Genomic DNA, 21,059 nt, shown 5'->3' with positions numbered 1-21,059 from the left:
CACAATGCATGAATACTGACGGAACATACTTTAGAATCCAACCCAAAACTAGTAGTCAACTAGTGCTTCAACTGTCTAATGTCCACTCTGTCCGGGTCTGAAAGTGTCATGACGCCATTTTTAAACTCGCTAAGATCAACCCCCAACTCATTATATCGAACATTACCAGGGCCATAGTAAACAGTCAAATTTACTGATACAGGCATTTTCACCTGTCAGACATTGCCGCCTTCTAATTAATCGCAATGAACAAATTGTTACCGGCTACACTAACTATCCGCTAAAATGCCAACACAAACCAATTAACACTAATAAAATGTGACGCGTGATTATACCTTCGACGCATGTGGCCACCTCACGAAGAACCTGCACCAACAGACACCACCAACGCCACCCCCTCGGCGGCACGAAGCTGCACCTCCTCCTCACCAGCCAAACCGCCTCCTCCTCCTCAGCCCACCATGGCCTCTCCTCCTCACCCCATCATGACTCCACCTCACTTGTATGCACAAATAGCTATCCCATTGGGAAAAAATGACCGTAGGCCGGTGGAGATGGCTATGATCTACCGTTTCTGTGCTTTGGATTCAAAAATAGGTGAAGAAACGAAGAGATCAGTGAGGGGGGCGATGTACAGAGAGGAACGAGAGAGACAGAGGAAGAACAGCGAGAGGAGAAAGAAGATGCCGCTCGGGCCTTATCCGCTACTCTTTGGCCACTGGTAAGCCGAAGACCTCTTCGGTCGCTGGCTGGCCGAAGAGGCCCATCTTTGGTCGCTGGCTGGCCGAAGAGGCCCGTCTTCGGCCCAGTTCGCGCACGCTTCGTCCTGGCTTAACCGAAGACGTGTCTTCGGGCTTCCGCAGGCCGAAAAGGTCCACTTTGGCCAACCGTTGACCGACGGGCTGCTAGTTTTGCAAATAACGTATTGACACTGCTAGTTTCCGAAATTGCTATAAAAAACGTGCTACTTTTGAAAAAAAAATCTTGCTGGGGAGTGTAGCGCCTTTGGTAGGTGGAATTTGGTAAGGAAAAATTTATATACTGTGCTGAAATTTACTGTCACTTGTTACTATGGAAAGTAATTCTCCGAGGAGCTTGTTCGGGGTATCTTTACCCCGTCCAGTAGAGCAAAGAGTTGCTCCTCAACCTACTGAACCTATTGAAAATGAAACTCCTTTTGAATTTCCTTCGGGTATGATGGAAAAACTGCTAGCTGACCCTTTTACAGGAGATGGAACAAAGCATCTTGATGAGTACTTAATATATGTGGATGAAGTTTGTGGATTATTTAAGCTTGCAGGTATACCCGATGATGTTGCTAAGAAGAATGTATTCCCTTTATCTTTGAAGGGAGACGCATTGATATGGTATAGGCTATGTGATGATATGAGATCATGGGACTATAAAAGATTGAAGTTGGAATTTCATCAAAAGTATTACCCTATGCATCTTGTTCACCGTGATCGCAATTATATATGTAATTTCTGGCCTCGCGAAGGAGAAAGCATCGCTGAAGCTTGGGGGAGGCTTAAATCAATGTTATATTCATGCCCCAATCATGAGCTCTCAAGAGAAATGATTATTCAAAAAATTTATGCTCAGCTTTCTGATAACAATCGCACCATGCTCGATACTTCTTGTGCTGGCTCTTTTATGATGAAGACTATTGAATTCAGATGGAATTTATTGGATAGAATTAAACGCAACTCTGAAGATTGGGACCTCGACGAAGGTAAGGAGTCAGGTATGACACCTAAGTTTGATTGTGTTAAATCTTTTATGGACACCGATATTTTCCGTAAGTTTAGCACTAAATATGGCCTTGACTCTGAGATAGTAGCTTCTTTCTGTGAATCTTTTGCTACTTATGTTGATCTCCCTAAGGAGAAGTGGTTTAAATATCATCCTCCCATAGAAGTAAAAGTAGCTGCACCTATTAAAGTTGAAGAAAAGACTATCACTTATAATGATCCAATTGTTCCTACTGCTTATGTTGAGAAACCACCTTTCCCTGTTAGAGTAAAGGATCATGCTAAAGCTTCAACTGTGGTTCGTAAAAGGAACATTAGAACATATACACCTCCTGAGCAAGTTAAAGTTGAAGCTAATATTGCTATTGTTAAAGATCTCTTATCTGATAATATAGATGGGCATGTTATTTATTTCTGTGATGAAACTGCTAGAATTGATAAACCCCGTGATACAGATAAACCTAGACCTGTGGTAGGTATGCCTGTTTTTTTGTTAAAATAGGAGATCATTGTTATCATGGCTTATGTGATATGGGTGCCAGTGCTAGTGTTATACCTCATGACTTATACAAAGAAATTATGCATGATATTGCACCTGTTGAGTTAGAAGATATTGATGTCACAATTAAACTTGCTAATAGAGATACTATTTCACCAATTGGAATTGTTAGAGATGTTGAAGTCTTGTGTGGGAAAACTAAATATCCTGCTGATTTTCTTGTTCTTACTTCTCCGCAAGATAGCTTTTGTCCCATTATATTTGGTAGACCCTTCTTGAACACTGTTAATGCTAGGATAGATTGCGAAAAGAATGTTGTTACTATTGGCTTGGATGATATGGTTCATGAGTTTAATTTTTCTAAATTTAGTAAACAACATCGTGAGGAAGAATTGCCTAGTAAGGATGAAATTATTGGTCTTGCTTCTATTGCCGTACCTCCTAGTGATCCTTTAGAACACTATTTACTAGACCATGAAAATGATATGTTCATGAATGAAAGAAGGGAAATAGATGAAGTATTCTTTAAACAAGAACCTATTCTGCAACACAATTTGCCTGTTGAAATTTTAGGAGATCCTCCTCCACCCAAGGGTGATCCCGTGTTTGAGCTTAAACCGTTGCCTGATAATCTTAAATATGCTTATCTTGATGAAAAGAAGATATATCCTGTTATTATTAGTGCTAACCTTTCAGAGCATGAAGAAGAAAGATTATTGAAAACTCTGAAGAAGCATCGTGCTGCTATTGGATATACTCTTGATGATCTTAAGGGCATTAGTCCCACTCTATGTCAACATAAAATAAATTTGGAAGCAGATGCCAAACCAGTTCGTGATCCTCAATGACGTCTGAATCCTAAAATGAAAGAAGTGGTAAGAAAAGAAATACTTAAGCTTCTGGAGGCAGGTATAATCTATCCCGTTGCTGATAGTGAGTGGGTAAGTCCTGTCCATTGTGTCGCTAAGAAGGGAGGTATTACTGTTGTTCCTAATGATAAAGATGAATTGATTCCACAAAAAATTATCACAGGTTATAGGATGGTAATTGATTTCCGCAAATTAAATAAAGCTACTAAGAAAGATCATTACCCCTTACCTTTTATTGATCAAACGCTAGAAAGATTATGCAAACATACACACTATTGCTTTCTAGATGGTTATTCTGGTTTCTCTCAAATACCTGTGTCGGCCAGAGATCAATCTAAGACTACTTTTACATGCCCTTTTGGTACTTTTGCTTATAGACGTATGCCTTTTGGTTTATGTAATGCACATGCTACCTTTCAAAGATGCATGATGGCTATATTCTCTGACTTTTGTGAAAAGATTTGTGAGGTTTTCATGGACGACTTTTCCGTCTATGGTTCTTCTTTTGATGATTGCTTGAGCAATCTTGATCGAGTTTTGCAGAGATGTGAAGAAACTAATCTTGTTTTGAATTGGGAAAAGTGCCACTTTATGGTTAATGAAGGTATTGTCTTGGGGCACAAAGTTTCTGAAAGAGGTATTGAAGTTGATAAGGCCAAGGTTGATGCTATTGAAAAGATGCCATGTCCCAAGGACATCAAAGGTATAAGAAGTTTCCTTGGTCACGCTGGATTTTATAGGAGGTTCATTAAGGACTTCTCAAAAATTTCTCGGCCCCTGACTAATTTATTGCAAAAAGATATACCATTTGTCTTTGATGATGATTGTGTAGAAGCATTTGAAATACTTAAGAAAGCATTAGTCTCTGCACCTGATGTTCAGCCACCTGATTGGAATTTACCCTTTGAAATTATGTGTGATGCTAGTGATTATGCTGTAGGTGCTGTTCTAGGGCAAAGAGTTGATAAGAAATTAAATGTTATTCATTATGCTAGTAAGACTCTAGACAATGCTCAAAGAAATTATGCTACTACTGAAAAAGAGCTTTTAGCAGTTGTATTTGCTTGTGATAAGTTCAGATGTTATATTGTTGATTCTAAAGTAACTATTCAAACTGATCATGCTGCTATTAAATACCTTATGGAAAAGAAAGATGCTAAACCTAGACTTATTAGATGGGTTCTCTTGCTACACGAATTTGATTTGCATATTGTTAATAGAAAGGGAGCTGAGAACCCTGTTGCAGAAAACTTGTCTAGGTTAGAAAATATTCTTGATGACCCACTGCCTATTAATGATAACTTTCCTGATGAACAATTAAATGTTATAAGTACTTCTCGTAGTACTCCATGGTATGCTGATTATGATAATTATATTGGTGCTAAGTTTATACCACCTAGCTTCACATACCAGCAAAAGAAAAAGTTTTTCTACGACTTGAGACATTACTTTTGGGATGACCCACATCTTTATAAAGAAGGAGTAGATGGTGTTATTAGATGTTGTGTACCTGAGCATGAACAGGAACAGATCCTGCGCAAGTGTCATTCCGAGTCTTATGGGGGACACCACGCTGGAGATAGAACTGCACATAAGGTACTGCAATCTGGTTTTATTGGCCTACTCTCTTCAAGGATGCTCGTAAGTTTGTCTTGTCTTGTGATGAATGTCAAAGAATTGGTAATATTAGTAGACGTCAAGAAATGCCTATGAATTATTCTCTTGTTATTGAACCGTTTGATGTTTGGGGCTTTGATTATATGGGACCTTTTCCTGCCTCTAATGGATACACACATATTCTAGTTGATGTTGATTACATTACTAAGTGGGTAGAAGCTATTCCAACTAGTAGTGCTGATCATAACACTTCTATTAAAATGCTTAAAGAAGTTATTTTTCTGAGGTTTGGAGTCCCTAGATATTTAATGACTGATGGTGGTTCACACTTTATTCATGCCGCCTTCCGTAAAATGCTTGCTAAATATGATGTTAATCATAGAATTGCATCTCCTTATCACCCATAGTCTAGTGGTCAAGTAGAGTTGAGCAATAGAGAGCTCAAATTAGTTTTGCAAAAGACTGTTAATAGGTCTAGAAAGAATTGGTCTAAGAAACTTGATGATGCATTATGGGCATATAGAACTGCATACAAAAATCCTATGGGTATGTCTCCGTATAAAATGGTTTATGGAAAAGCATGTCACTTACCTCTAGAACTAGAACATAAGGCATATTGGACTATTAAAGAGCTTAACTATGATTTCAAACTTGCCGGTGAGAAGAGGTTATTTGATATTAGCTCACTTGATGAATGGAGAACCCAGGCTTATGAAAATGCCAAGTTGTTTAAAGAAAAAGTTAAAAGATGGCATGACAAAAGGATACAAAAGCGTGAGTTTAATGTAGGTGATTATGTATTGCTATACAACTCTCGTTTAAGATTTTTTGCAGGAAAACTTCTCTCTAAATGGGAAGGCCCCTATGTTATCGAGGAGGTCTATTGTTCCAGTGCCATAAAAATCAACAACTTTGAGGGCACAAATCCGAAGGTGGTAAATGGTCAAAGAATTAAACATTATATCTCAGGTAATCCCATAAATGTTGAAACCAATATTATTGAAACCGTAACCCCAGAGGAATACATAAGGGACACTTTCCGGAACGTTTCAGACTCCGAAAAGGAATAGGTATGTGGTACGGTAAGTAAACCGACTCCAAAACAATTTTTAAGGCAATATTTCTCCATTTTGGAATATTTAGAAAAACAGAAAAATAAGTAGCAGTCCGGGAAGGACACGAGGGCCCCACGAGGGTGGTGGGAGCGCCCTACCCCCCCTGGGCGCGCCCCCTACCTCGTGAGCACCTCGTGTGCCTTCCGGACTCCGTTTTCTTGCACGATACGTATTTTGGTTGGTAAAAAATCATTATATATTCTCTCGAAGGTTTTGACTCCTGTATGACGCAAAATCTCCTGTTTTTGTTTCAAGCTGTTTTTCTGACAGATCTAGATTATCATGATGTCCCCAAGTGCTTCCAAGGACAAGTTCTTCGAGAAGGTCATCAACCCTTACCTCGCGGAGGTGCTGCGACACTCTCAAACCATTGAGATGCGTGATGGGTTGCTGCACATCCGCGATGTTGAGGGACCAAAGGGAACTAGAAGCGTGGAGACGAGGCTCGAAGCAATGGAGCAACAAATTTTCAATTGCCAGGGGATGGTGGAGCGTGGAATCAATGCTAGCCACACGATGCTCGCGGAGTTCACTAACAACTACAAGCCGGATGCCAAGAACACCGAGGAGGCCATCTTCAAGCTATATGAGAAGATCGAGCGCCTCCAAGCCCAAATCTATGACCTGCAAAACCAAAACTGTGAGTATGAATATAGATTCAAAAGAATGAGTTTGGCTGCAGATTCGAGGACTCCGAAGACTCGATCATCCTTCTATGATGGTGAACCTATGCCTTGGAAGATGGATGACAAGCCCGCATCATCAACAACACCTTCACCTTCTTCACCAACCAAGGAGATATAATCACATGGGTATGGGCACTCCCCTTGGCAACTGCCAAGCTTGGGGGAGGTGCCCCGGTATCGTATCACCATCACAACTCCTATCTTTATCGTTTTTCTTAGTTCGATCCTATTAGTAGTATCTTGATCTAGTAGAATAAAGTTTATGGCATGATCTAGTTTTGAGTTTTGCTTTTTGATCTCTCTTTGTAATCGAGTCCGTGAGCTATATATAATAAAGATTAGTGTTTAGTCAAGGGCTTGATTATTTTGCCATGATCTTGGGTGAATAAAAGAAAAAGAGAAAAGAATAAAAAAGAAACAAAAAGTTCATATTGATCTTATTGAGAGTAATGACTTCACATAGAAAGAGTATGATGATTAAAAATTGTTGGGAGTTGGTAGACATAGCTTTGGTCATTGTTGCAATTAATAGGAAGTAATAATGAAAGAGTGGTTTTCACATATAGATATATTATCATTGACATCTTTTATGATTGGGAGCACTCATTAAAATATGACATGCTAAAGAGTTGATGTTGGACAAGGAAGACAACGTAATGAGTTATGTCTTTCTTATATCTGAGATAAAGTATGTTGTCATGGATCCTCTAACTTGTTGAGCTTGCCTTTCCCCCTCATGCTAGCCAAATTCTCACCACCAAGTAGAAATACTACTTGTGCTTCCAAAATACCTAAACTAGTTTTGCCATGAGAGTCCACCATATCTACCTATGGATTGAGTAAGATCCTTCAAGTAAGTTTTCATCGGTGCAAAGCAATAAAAATTGCTCTAAATATGTATGGTTGATTGGTGTGGGAGAAATAAGCTTTATACGATCTTGTGATGTGGAAGTAATAAAAGCGACGGACTTCATAATAAAGGTTCATATCACAAGGGGCAATATAAAGTGACGTTCTTTCGCATTGAGATTTTATGCATCCAACCATAAAAGCGCATGGCAACCTCTGCTTCCCTCTGCGAAGGGCCTATCCTTTATCATTATCTTCTACCTTATGAAAGAGTCATGGTGATCTTCACCTTTTCTTTTTCATTTTATCCTTTGGCAAGCTCAACATGTTGGAAAGAACATGATATATATATATATATATCTAATTGGATGTAGGGGAGCATGAACCATTATTGTTGACATTACCCTTGAGGTAAAAGGTTGTGGGGCAAAACTATAATCCCCTATCTTTCTCTGTGTCCGATTAAAACTCCGTAACCACAAGTATTGCATGAATGTTAGCAATTATGGAGGACTAAATGATAGTTGAGTATGTGGTCTTGCTTTTTAGCTCTGACATAGACTCTTTCTGATGTTATGATAAATTGTAATTGCTTCAATGACTGAGATTATGGTTTGTCGGAGCCCAATAAGGTTTATGATTTATACTTTTGCATTGTGAATAGATCATCACTTGAACATAAGTAATCATATGACAAAATCTATATATGTTGCCGTTGTGAGAATAATCATGATGCCTTCATGTCCGTATTTTATTTTTTTATCGACGCCTCTACCTCTAAACATGAGGACATATTTATTGTTATCAGCTTTTCGCTTGAGGACAAGCGAGGTCTAAGCTTGGGGGAGTTGATACGTCCATTTTACATCATGCTTTTATATCGATATTTATTGCATTATGGGCTGTTATTTCACTTTATGTCACAATACTTATGGCTATTCTCTCTTATTTTACAAGGTTTACATGAAGAGGGAGAATGCCGGCAGCTGGAATTCTGGGCTGGAAAAGGAGCAAATATTAGAGACCTATTCTGCGCAACTCCAAAAGTCCTGAAACTCCACGGAACGTCTTAAAATAAATAAATAAAAATCCTCGCCAAAGATGAAGGCCAGGGGGCCCACAAGCTGCTCACGAGGGTGGGGCCGCCCCCCTAGGGCGCGCCCCCTACCTCGTGGGCTCCCTGGTGGCTCTCCGACGTCCATCTTCTCCTATATGAAGTCTTTAGATGAGAAAAAAATAGGGAGGAACTTTTCGGGACGAGACTCCGCCGCCACGAGGCGGAACCTTGGCGGATCCAATCTAGAGCTCTGGCAGAGCTGTTCTGCCAGGGATACTTCCCTCCGGGAGGGGGAAATCATCACCATCGTCATCACCGAGGCTCCTCTCATCGGGAGAGGGAAATCTCCATCAACATCTTCACCAGCACCATATCATCTCCAAACCCTAATTCATCTCTTGTATCCAATTCTTGTCTCAAAGTCTGGGATTGGTGCTAGTAGGTTGCTAGTAGTGTTGATTACTCCTTGTAGTTTATGCTAGTTGGTTTATTTGGTGGAAGATTATATGTTTAGATCCTATATGCATATTATTACCCCTCTGATTATGTACATGAATATGCTTTGTGAGTAATTACGTTTGTTCCCGAGGACAAGGGAGAAGTCTTGCTATTAGTAGTCATGTGAATTTGGTATTCGTTTGATATTTTGATAAGATGTATGTTGTCTAGCCTCTAGTGGTGTTATGTGAATGTCGACTACATAACATTTCATTATTTGGGCCTAGAGGAAGGCATTGGGAAGTAATAAGTATATGATGGGTTGCTAGAGTGACAGAAGCTTAAACCCTAGTTTATGCGTTGCTTCGTAAGGGGCTGATTTGGATCCATATGTTTCATGCTATGGTTAGGTTTACCTTAATACTTTTGTTGTAGTTGCGGATGCTTGCAATAGTGGTTAATCATAAGTGGGATGCTTGTTCAAGTAAGAAAAACACCCAAGCACCGGTCCACCCACATATCAAATTATCAAAGTATCGAACGCGAATCATATGTACGTGATGAAAACTAGCTTGACGATATTCCCATGTGTCCTCGGGAGCGCTTTTCCTATTATAAGAGTTTGTTCCGGCTTGTCCTTTGCTACAAAAAGGATTGGGCCACCTTGCTGCACTTTATTTACTTTTGTTACTTGTTGCTCGTTACAATTTATCTTATCACAAAACTATCTGTTACCACTTATGTCAGTACTTGCAGAGAATACCTTGCTGAAAACTGCTTATCATTTCCTTCTACTCCTCGTTGGGTTCGACATTCTTACTTATCGAAAGGACTACGATAGATCCCCTATACTTGTGGGTCATCACCCACCGGACGGGCCACCATATTTCGTGAAAAAAAATGTTTCCCCCTGACTGCTGGGACCCACCAGCTACATCTTCGCACGCAAGGAAGTGCGTCCGGGCAAAAAAAATGATTCGCCCCCTGACTGCTGGGACCTACCAGCTACATCTTCGCACACAATGAAGTGCCTGACAGTCAGGACCCACCTGCTTGAAGTGTACGTAGCGTTGTTATTCTCGTCGCGAACGTGTACGTGCATAGTGGTCGATGTAGAGGCGCTCACATGTCGTAGTAGAGGCGCGCACGTAGCATGTACACGTACGTACAATGGCCAGTGTGCAAGAAGGAAAATAAGACCACGTACATACATACGGGCAGGGTCTCGAACGCCTACTCGCGCATACGTACGGCCAGGGCTCGTGTACATGGCTGGGTCGGAACGGAGAAACAACGTCGTCGTCGTGTTCATGCGGAGCCAACCGGCTGGGTCGGAACAGAATGTGTCGTCGTGTTCATCGGGAGGGCTTGGACGGAACAGCCGATGGAAACGAGGCATGGCGTACCGCAGAACGGAGGAAACGGCCTTGTGTTCGACCGACCACGGTTGAAACGGGATCCTGTTCATCTGTAGGGGTCTGGTGTACCGCAAAACGGAGGAAACTGACCTCCTACGGTTGAAACGGGGGTCCTGTTGATCGGGAGGGGTGTGGCTGCTACCTCTTGAGCACTGCGTTGGTTTTCCCCGAAGAGGAAGCGATGATGTAGCAAAATAGCGTAAGTATTTCCCTCAGTTTTTGAGAACCAAGGTATCAATCCAGTAGGAGGCTACGCGCGAGTCCCTCGTACCTGCACAAAACAAATAAATCCTCGCAACCAACGCAAATAGGGGTTGTCAATCCCTATAAGGCCACTTACGAGAGTGAGATCTGATAAGATAATATTTTTGGTATTTTTATGATCAAGATGCAAAGTAAAATAAAGGCAAAGTAAATAGCAAAGGAAATAACTAAGTAGTAGGAGATTAATATGATATAGACCCGCGGGCCATAGGTTTCACTAGTGGCTTCTCTCGAGAGCATAAGTATTCTACGGTGGGTGAACAAATTACTGTTGAGCAATTGATAGAATTGAGCATATTTATGAGAATATCTAGGTATGATCATGTATATAGGCATCACGTCCGAGACAAGTAGACCGACTCCTGCCTGCATCTACTACTATTACTCCACTCATCGACCGCTATCTAGCATGCATCTAGAGTATTAAGTTAAAAACAGAGTAACACCTTAAGCAAGATGACATGATGTAGAGGGATAGACTCATGCAATATGAAGAAAACCCCATCTTGTTATCCTCGATGGAAACAATCCAATACGTGCCTTGCTGCCCCTACTGTCACTGGGAAAGGACACCGCAAGATTGAACCCAAAGCTAAGTGCTTCTCCCATTGCAAGAAAGATCAATCTAGTAGGCCAAACCAAACTGATAATTCGAAGAGACTTGCAAAGATAACCAATCATACATAAAAGAATTCAGAGAAGATTCAAATATTATTCATAGATAGACTTGATCATAAACCCACAATTCATCGGTCTCAACAAACACACCGCAAAAAGAAGATTACATCGAATAGTTCTCCACAAGAGAGGGGGAGAACATTGTATTGAGATCCAAAAAGAGAGAAGAAGCCATCTAGCTACTAACTATGGACCAGTAGGTCTGAGGTAAACTACTCACACTTCATCGGAGGGGCTATGGTGTTGATGTAGAAGCCCTCCGTGATCGATGCCCCCTCCGGCGGAGCTCCGAAACGGGCCCCAAGATGGGATCTCGTGGATACAGAAAGTTATGTTGGTGGAATTAGGGTGTTGGCTCCATTTCTGATTGTTTGGGGGTACGTAGGTATATATAGGAGGAAGGAGTACGTCGGTGGAGCAACAGGGGGCCCACGAGGGTGGAGGGCGCGCCTGGGGGGGGGGGGGGTAGGCCCGCCCCCTACCTCATGGCCTCCTCTTTTCTTTCTTGACGTAGGGTCCAAGTCTCCCGGGTCTTGTTCGTTGAGAAAATCACGTTCCCGAAGGTTTCATTCAGTTTGGACTCTGTTTGATATTCCTTTTCTTCGAAACCCTAAAATAGGCAAAAAAAAAACAGCAATTCTGGGCTGGGCCTCCGGTTAATAGGTTAGTCCCAAAAATAATATAAAAGTGGTTAATAAAGCCCAATAATGTCTAAAACAGTAGATAATATAGCATGGAGCAATCAAAAATTATAGATACGTTGGAGACGTATCAAGCATCCCCAAGCTTAATTCCTGCTCGTCCTCGAGTAGGTAAATGATAAAAACAGAATTTTTGATGCGGAGTGCTGCTTGGCATAATTTTAATGTAATTCTTCTCAATTGTGGTATGAATATTCAGATCTGAAAGATTCAAGACAAAATTTCATATTGACATAAAAATAATAATACTTCAAGCATACTAACTAAGCAATTATGTCTTCTCAAAATAACATGGCCAAAGAAAGTTCATCCCTACAAAATCATATAGTTCAGTCATGTTTCATTTTCATCACAAAAGAATGCTCTCATCATGCACAACCCCGATGACAACCCAAGCAATTGTTTCATACTTTAGTAATCTCAAACCTATAAACTTTCATGCAATATATGAGCGCGAGCCATGGACATAGCACTATGGGTGGAATAGAATATAATGAGGGGGGTTATGTGGAGAAGACAAAAAAGGAGAAAGTCTCACATCAACGAGGCTAATCAACGGGCTATGGAGATGCCCACCGATTGATGTTAATGCAAGGAGTAGGGATTGCCATGCAACGGATGCACTAGAGCTATAAATGTATGAAAGCTCAACAAAACAAACTAGTGGGTGTGCATCCAACTTGCTTGCTCACGAAGACCTAAGGCACTTGAGGAGGCCCATTGTTGGAATATACAAGCCAAGTTCTACAATGAAAAATTCCCACTAGTATATTAAAGTGACAAAACAAGAGACTCTCTATCATGAAGATTAAGGTGCTACTTTGAAGCACAAGTGTGGCAAAGGATAGTAACATTGTCCCTTCTCTCTTTTTCTCTCATTTTTTTGGGCCTTCTTTTTTTTATATGGCCTTTCTATTTTTTATTTTTTGGGCCTTCTCTCTTTTTTTATGGCCTTTCTCTTTTTTTTTTAATTTATTCCTCTCTTGGGACAATGCTCTAGAAAATGATTATCATCACACTTCTATTTATTTACAACTCAATGATTACAACTCGATACTAGAACAAAAGATCACTCTATATGAATGCCTCCCGCAGTGTACTGGGATATGAAATGGACCAAGAGTGACATGTATGAAAGAATTATGAACGGTGGCTTTGCCACAAATACTATGTCAACTACATGATCATGCTAACCAATATGGCAATAATGAATGTGTCATGATGAACGGAATGATGGAAAGTTGCATGGCAATATATCTCGTAATGGCTATGGAAATGCCATAATAGGTAGGTATGGTGGCTGTTTTGAGGAAGATATAAGGAGGTTTATGTGTGAAAGAGCGTATCATATCACGGGGTTTGGATGCACCGGCGAAGTTTGCGCCAACTCTCAATGTGAGAAAGGGCAATGCATGGTACCGAAGAGGCTAGCAAGGATGGAAGGGTGAGGGTGCGTATAATCCATGGACTCAACATTAGTCATAAAGAACTCACATACTTATTGAAAAAATCTACAAGTCATCAAAATCCTCGGTACTTCGCACATGCTCCTTGGGGGATAGATTGGTAGGAAAAGACCATCGCTCGTCCCCGACCGCCACTCATAAGGAAGACAATCAAATAACACCTCATGTTTCAAATTTGTTGCATAACGTTTACCATATGTGCATGCTACGGGACTTGCAAACTTCAACACAAGTATTTCTCAATTTCACAACTACTCAACTAGCACGACTTTGATATTATTAACTCCATATCTCAAAACAATCATCAAGCGTCAAACTTCTCTTAGTATTCAAAACACTCTTAAGAAAATTTTACTAACTTTGAATACCTAGCATATTAGGATTTTAAGAAAATTACCATGCTATTAAGACTCTCAAAATAATCTAAGTGAAGCATGAGAGATCAATAGTTTCTATAAAACAAATCCACCACCGTGCTCTAAAGGATATAAGTGAAGTACTAGAGCAAAACTATATAACTCAAAAGATATAAACGAAGCACATAGAGTATTCTAACAAATTCCAAATCATGTATGTCTATCTCAAAAGGTGTGTACAGCAAGGATTATTGTGGTAAAATAAAAAGCAAAGACTCAAATAATACAAGATGCTCCAAGCAAAACACATATCATGTGGCGAATAAAAATATAGCTCCAAGTAAAGTTACCGATAGAAGTAGACGAAAGAGGGGATGCCTTCCGGGGCATCCCCAAGCTTTGGCTTTTAGGTGTCCTTAGGTTATCTTGGGGGTGCCATGGGCATCCCCAGGCTTAGGCTCTTGCCACTCCTTGTTACATAATCCATCAAATCTTTACCCAAAACTTGAAAACTTCACAACACAAGACTTAAAGTAGAAAATCTTGTGAGCTCCGTTAGCGAAAGAAAATAAAAGGCCACTTCAAGGTACTGTAATGAACTCATTATTTATATATATTGGTGTTATACCTACTGTATTCCAACTTCTATATGGTTTATAAACTATTTTACTAGCCATAGATTCATCAAAATAAGCAAACAACACACGAAAAACAGAATCTGTCAAAAACAGAACATTCTATAGTAATCTGTATCTATCACAAGATCTGGAACCCCAAAAATTCTAAAATAAATTTCTGGACGTGAGGAATTTATCTATTAATCATCTTCAAAAATAATTAGCTAAGTATCACTTTCCAAATAAAAATGACAGCAGTTATCGTGAGCGCTAAAGTTTCTGTTTTTTACAGCAAGTTCAACAAGACTTTCCCCAAGTCTTCCCAACGGTTCTACTTGGCACAAAAACTAATTAAACACAAAAAACACAACCAAAACAGAGGATAGAAAAATTATTTATTACTAAACAGGAGCAAAAAGCAAGGAATAAAAATAAAATTGGGTTGCCTCCCAACAAGCGCTATCGTTTAACGCCCCTAGCTAGGCATAACAAGCAAGAATAGATCTAGGTATTGCCATCTTTGGTAGGCTATCCATAAGTGGCTCTCATAATAGATTCATAAGGTAATTTAATTTTCTTTCTAGGAAAGTGTTCCATGTGTTTACTTAATGTAAATTGGAATCTAATATTTCCTTCCTTCATATCAATAATTGCACTAGTCGTTCTAAGGAAAGGTATACCGAAAATAATAGGACATGAAGGATTGCAATCTATGTCAAGAACAATAAAATCTACGGGCACATAATTCCTATTTGCAACAATAAGAACATCATTAATTCTTCCCATAGGTTTCTTAATAGTGGAATCCGCAAGGTGCAAGTTTAGAGAGCAATCATCAAAATCACGGAAAACTAACAAATCACACAAAGTCTTTGGAATCGTGGGAACACTAGCACCCAAATCACATAAAGCATAGCATTCATGATATTTAATTTTAATTTTAATAGTTGGTTCCCACTCATAATAAAGTTTTCCAGGGATAGAAACTTCCAATTCAAGTTTTTCTTCATAAGATTGCATCAAGGCATCAACGATATGTTTAGTAAACGCTTTATTTTGACTATAAGCGTGAGGAGAATTTAGCACGGATTGCAAAAAGGAAATACAATCAATCAAAGAGCAATTTTCATAGTTAAATTCCTTGAAATCCATAATAGTGGGTTTAGCAACATCTAGGGTTTTAATTTATTCAATCCCACTTTTATCAAATTTAGCATCAAGAACAACAAATTCCGAATTCTTAGAACGCCTTCTAGGTAAAGGTGGATCATATACAGTCCCATCATTATCAAGATTCATATTGCAAAACAAATATTTAATAGGGGACACATCAATAACTTTTAGATCTTCATCTTTATTTTCATAGGAACTAGAAGAACACGCTCTTATAAAAGGCATCTTTCTTAGCACGCATCCTAGCGGTTCTTTCTTTGCACTCATCAATGGAAATTCTCATGGCTTTGAGAGACTCATTGATATCATGCTTAGGTGGAATAGATCTAAGTTTCAAAGAATCAACATCAAGAGAAATTCTATCAACATTCCTAGCCAAATCATCAATCTTAAGCAATTTTTCTTCAATCATAGCATTAAAATTCTTTTGCGAAGTAATAAATTCTTTAATATTAGATTCAAAATCAGAGGGAATATTATTATAATTTCCATAAGAATTGTTGTAGGAATTACCATAATTATTAGAGGAATTACTAGGATAAGGCCTAGGGTTGAAATTTCCTCTATACGCGTTGTTACCAAAATTGTTCCTACCAACAAAATTCACATCCATAGATTCATTATTATTCTCAATCAAAGTAGACAAGGGCATATCATTAGGATCAGAAGAAACACTCTTATTAGCAAATAATTTCATAAGTTCATCCATCTTTCCACTCAAAACATTAATTTCTTCTATCGCATGCACCTTTTTATTAGTAGATCTTTTAGTATGCCATTGAGAATAATTGACCATAATATTTTCTAGGAGTTTAGTAGCTTCTCCTAAAGTGATTTCCATAAAAGTGCCTCCCGCGGCCGAATCTAAAAGATTTCTAGAAGCAAAATTCAATCCGGCATAAATTTTTTGTATAATCATCCACAAATTTAAACCATGAGTAGGGCAATTACGTATCATTAATTTCATTCTCTCCCAAGCTTGTGCAACATGTTCATGATCAAGTTGCTTAAAATTCATAATATCGTTTCTAAGAGAGATGATCTTAGCGGGAGGAAAATACTTAGAGATAAAAGCATCTTTGCACTTGTTCCATGAATCAATACTATTTTTAGGCAAAGACGAAAACCAAGCTTTAGCATGATCTCTAAGCGAAAAAGGAAATAGCTTCATTTTAACAATATCATTATCCACATCTTTCTTCTTTTGCATGTCACACAAATCAACAAAGCTATTTAGATGGGTAAAGGCATCTTCACTAGGAAGGCCAGAAAACGGATCTCTCATGACAAGATTCAGCAAAGCAGTATTAATTTCACAAGATTCAACATCGGTAAGAGGAGCAATCGGAGTGCTAATAGAATCATTGTTGTTGGTATTGGTGAAGTTAGACAATTTAGTATTATCTTGAGCCATCGTGACAAGCAAGCAAACTAACACACAAGCAAAGAAAAAGCAAGCAGGCAAAAAGAGGCAAATAGAGAAAGAGAGGGAGGATAGAGAGAGAGGGCAAATAAAACGGCAAGGGTGAAGTGGGGGAGAGGAAAACGAGAGGCAAATGGCAAATAATGTAATGCGGGAGATAAGGGTATGTGATGGGTACTTGGTATGTTGACTTTTGCGTAGACCTCCCCGGCAATGGCGCCAGAAATCCTTCTTGCTACCTCTTGAGCACTGCGTTGGTTTTCCCCGAAGAGGAATGGATGATGCAGCAAAATAGCGTAAGTATTTCCCTCGGTTTTTGAGAACCAAGGTATCAATCCAGTAGGAGGCTACGTGCGAGTCCCTCGTACCTGCACAAAACAAATAAATCCTCGCAACCAACGCATATAGGGATTGTCAATCCCTATAAGGCCACTTACGAGAGTGAGATCTGATAGATATGATAAGATAATATTTTTTGGTATTTTTATGATAAAGATGGAAAGTAAAATAAAGGCAAAGTAAATAGCAAAGGAAATAACTAAGTAGTAGGAGATTAATATGATGAAGATAGACCTGGGGCCATAGGTTTCACTAGTGGCTTCTCTCGAGAGCATAAGTATTCTACGGTGGGTGAACAAATTACTGTTGAGCAATTGACAGAATTGAGCATAGTTATGAGAATATCTAGGTATGATCATGTATATAGGAATCACGTCTCAGACAAGTAGACCGACTCCTGCCTGCATCTACTACTATTACTCCACTCATCGACCGCTATCCAGCATGCATCTAGAGTATTAAGTTAAAAACAGAGTAACGCCTTAAGCAAGATGACATGATGTAGAGGGATAGACTCATGCAATATGAAGAAAACCCCATCTTGTTATCCTCGATGGAAACAATCCAATACGTGCCTTGCTGCCCCTACTGTCACTGGGAAAGGACACCACAAGATTGAACCCAAAGCTAAGCGCTTCTGCCATTGCAAGAAAGATCAATCTAGTAGGCCAAACCAAACTGATAATTCGAAGAGACTTGCAAAGATAACCAATCATACATAAAAGAATTCAGAGAAGATTCAAATATTATTCATAGATAGACTTGATCATAAACCCACAATTCATCGGTCTCAACAAACACACCGCAAAAAGAAGATTACATCGAATAGTTCTCCACAAGAGAGGGGGAGAACATTGTATTGAGATCCAAAAAGAGAGAAGAAGCCATCTAGCTACTAACTATGGACCAATAGGTCTGAGGTAAACTACTCACACTTCATCGGAGGGGCTATGGTGTTGATGTAGAAGCCCTCCGTGATCGATGCCCCCTCCGACGGAGCTCCGGAACAGGCCCCAAGATGGGATCTCGTGGATACAGAAAGTTACGTCGGTGGAATTAGGGTTTTGGCTCCATTTCTGATCGTTTGGGGGTACGTAGGTATATATAGGAGGAAGGAGTACGTTGGTGGAGCAACAGGGGGCCCACAAGGGTGGAGGGCGCGCCTGGGGGGGGGGGGTAGGTGCGCCCCTACCTCGTGGCCTCCTCTTTTCTTTCTTTACGTAGGGTCCAAGTCTCCCGGGTCTTGTTCGTTGAGAAAATCACATTCCCGAAGGTTTCATTCTGTTTGGACTCCGTTTGATATTCCTTTTCTTCGAAACCCTAAAATAGGCAAAAAACAACAATTCTGGGTTGGGCCTCCGGTTAATAGGTTAGTCCCAAAAATAATATAAAAGTGGATAATAAAGCCCAATAATGTCTAAAACAGTAGATAATATAGCATTGAGCAATCAAAAATTATAGATACATTGGAGACGTATCAGTGGCGTACCGCAAAAAGGAGGAAACGGACTTGTGTTGGAGCGCTACGGTCGAAACGGGGGTCCTGTTCATCGGGAGGGATGTGGCATATCGTAAAACGGGACTCCACGGGATACTGTTCATCTCCACCGTTGACCTCCTCCAGCCTCCACAGGCTACTTTTCATCCACCGTCGACCTCCTCCAGCCTCCACCTGCGACTGTTCATCCACGGGCTCCTGTTCATCCAGCCTCCACCGCGCGCTACTCCACCGGCTACTGTTCAACCAGCCGACTCCACGATCTCCTTTTCAACCACCCTGCCACGGGCTACTGTTCATCCAACCCTCCAGCATCTACTATTCATCCAGCCCTCCACGGGATGGTCCTATTGATCCTACCCTCCACGGGGTCCTGTTCATCCAGCCCCAACCGGCTCGATCGATCGGGGTCCTGTTCATCCAGAGGCAACACCATGGGGTCCTGTTCATCCACCCCACTGGGAACTGTTCATCCAAACCCCCTAGCAACACTCACTATTCATCTAGAGGCAGCATCGATCGGCTTCAGTTAGCAGCAGTAGCGAAGGAATCGCTCGATCGGGTTTAGTTAACAGCCATCAATCGATCGCTCGGGTTCAGTAACGCGTAGCCTGCAGTGCAATCGCTCGGGTTCAGTTAGAGCCCAATGCCTCGCTCGGGTTCAGTTAGAGCCCAACGCCTCACACCCACGCACGTGCGTGTACGAGAGAAACACGCATCGCTCGACCCCGACCACCCACCGTAACCGGGAACACCCCAATATTTTCCTCGCCCTCGCTTCTACCACGGTTTTTTCCATCATGGACAGCCCAAAGAATGTCATGCAGTTGCGTCTCCGGCCCGCCCAGGACAAAAAGCCCATTTTCTGTCATGATTTTTTGTCATAGAAGTAGGACCCCACCACATCTATGATGATACCGGGTTTTGTCACAATTATCGTCATAGAAGTGTTATAAGTATGACATAATTATTTTTCGTTCGGCCCAAAATTTCACGGATGTGTCTTCTTTTATAGTGCATAGATTGATAAACCATAGGTCATCCACTTGAGGGAAATTTGCTACTGTCCTACAAACCTCTGCACTTGGAGGCCCAACAACGTCTACAAGAAGAAGGTTGTGTAGTAGACATCAAGCTCTTTTCTGGCGTCATTGCCGGGGAGGTAAGCGCTTGAAGGTATATCTTTAGATCTTTCAATCGAATCTTTTTGTTTCTTGTTTTAGCACTAGTTTAGTTTATAAAAGAAAACTACAAAAAAAATGGAATTGAGTTTGCCTCATATGCTTCATCTATTTAATATTTTTTGTGAGAATGATGGAAAGGAAAATTGTGCTCGAATGCTAGAAGAAGAAGTCTATAAAATGTTTAGCACTAAATCTATGAATGATGAGCATGATTGCAATGTTGTTAGTATGAACTCCTTGAATATCCATAGTACTAATGATGATTGCACTAGTCATGACGAAAATGTCTCTTATAAGCATGTCAACTTTTGTGGAGTGCACAGAGCTTGCAAGTACACACCAATTAGGGAAAATAGATTTTGCAAGAGGCATAATTATTTAGAAACTAAATGGTTGCAAGAGAGGCTAAATGTTTGTGCTGAAAATTTAAAATTTCTTCGCCATACTTGTGAACTTTGCAATGAACGTGGTCATTTAAATCTGCAATGCAAATTGTTTCATGATCGTATCGTGTCCAAAAATTGTGATGATTTGATTTCCCTTGCACATCATAATGAACTTAGTTTGCTTTTGGGTTATGAAGAAATGAAGTGTATAACTAATCATATTCTAGAATATAACCTTGAGAAATTCCTCGATATTGATCTAGAAGAAATTTTTATGTATTTTGCGGTGAATTGCATTGAAAATCCTCATATTGCCAATTACATAAAGAAAAGAAAACAAATAGAGGATGAAGAGAATACTAATGAAAGGGAAGAGGCTTCCCAATATCATCCTATTATTTCTTATGATGAATCAGGTAACGAGGAGGAGCCTCCTATTCAACGAATCTCATTAATAAGGAGCTCAAAAAAGAGGGTTAAACCCACACATGATGTGAAGAAGAAAAAGAAAGACGAAGAAGCAAAGGTAGAAAGGTATCCCTCCCAAATGATGTTGCTCCTATTACTCATTATGATAATGATAATTGCTATACTATTGGTGCTATCCATACTATTAATGATGAGAATTATTATGCTTAGATATGAAAAGGCCCAAGCTCGGGGATGCTATATTTA

Source organism: Triticum urartu, chromosome 7A (assembly GCF_056163025.1).
Source record: "Triticum urartu cultivar PI428250 chromosome 7A, HENAU_Tu73, whole genome shotgun sequence".
NCBI classification, from domain to species: domain Eukaryota; kingdom Viridiplantae; phylum Streptophyta; class Magnoliopsida; order Poales; family Poaceae; genus Triticum; species Triticum urartu.
Note: the sequence above shows the minus strand (reverse complement) of the source record.